At 46.2% G+C, this 1,000-nt stretch overlaps 1 non-coding gene across 1 annotated transcript; it reads right to left on the bottom strand.

Annotated features, from left to right (window-relative positions):
• Positions 1-418: 418 nt before the first annotated feature.
• Positions 419-547, bottom strand: LOC116085515. Its single transcript, XR_004116614.1, has one exon. It is a non-coding gene; the product is annotated as a small nucleolar RNA SNORA17 (small nucleolar RNA).
• Between the last annotated feature and the right edge of the window lie 453 nt (positions 548-1,000).

The raw sequence follows: 1,000 nt of genomic DNA, 5'->3' as shown, positions 1-1,000 counted from the left end.
TAGCCCAGGAATTAGTAAGTGCCTCTGTATTGGGGTTAGGAGTGCTATGCCCCTCCCATACATTATGGCACCGAGCAAGGGGCATCTTGGGCATGGTCTGTTCCACTAGGCCTGTACTGCCCTGGACTGGTGGTCATCTCAGGCTAGTTCCCTGTCTGGGCCCTATGGTGCCATACCTATGGTCTTTTGGGTTGCTCCTTGCCCCTGGCCTGTCTCAGGACTGTCGTGTGAGGGTCATCTGTTATGGGCTCACTCCTGCCCAGGATCTGAGGATCTAGGTGGGGTTTTTCTAGTCTCCAGCTCATTCCCCGCCCTGGGATCCCATCAAGATGGGTGGTTGTCTCAGGCAAGCTCCCTGTATGGGCACCTTGGTGCCAGGTTGGACTGGTGGTCATCTCAGGCTTGTTGTTTTTTAGGGAATGTTAGACTACTGATTTTCAGATGTTCATAGGTCACAACACTGAGCATAGATATAACCGCTCTCCTCTGCCACCTACTGATGAACATGTGACACAGCAGCCACATCAGCAACACCTCTAGGAAAAAGGGTCTAATGTATACTTATAACTCATTTTATACTCTGTGTGATTCAGAAGACAGCTTCCTAAATGAGTAACTCTAAAGTGTTGCTGATGAACTTACAGTGCACAAAGATGTAATTTGTTGACGACATCAACAGAAAGGAAGGGGAAGGGATCAGAGCAATATTGGACCATCTCTTACATTATTAATATTACGTTAAATGGATACTATTTGTCTAAGTTAAAATGTTTTCCTGTAGAATCCAAAGCAGCAATAAGAAAGTTGCACCATGTGTAGTGGTACATGCCTACACACAGGTGTTCACAACAGGCATGCACAAGAGTCCAGCAAGTCTGTACATGCAAGAGCAGCATTAGAGATCGATTGTGTCTTACAGCTGGGGAGGCAGAAGGTGTGGTACAGAGCTTGCTATAAGGGTCTGAGTTCAATCTATAGCACATATATAAAAAGTCTGTAA

The sequence above is a fragment of the Mastomys coucha genome, unplaced genomic scaffold (assembly GCF_008632895.1).
Source record: "Mastomys coucha isolate ucsf_1 unplaced genomic scaffold, UCSF_Mcou_1 pScaffold9, whole genome shotgun sequence".
In the NCBI taxonomy this organism is placed as follows: Eukaryota; Metazoa; Chordata; class Mammalia; order Rodentia; family Muridae; genus Mastomys; species Mastomys coucha.
The sequence above is the reverse complement of the archived record's forward strand: the minus strand, read 5'-3'. Positions and strand labels throughout refer to the sequence as shown.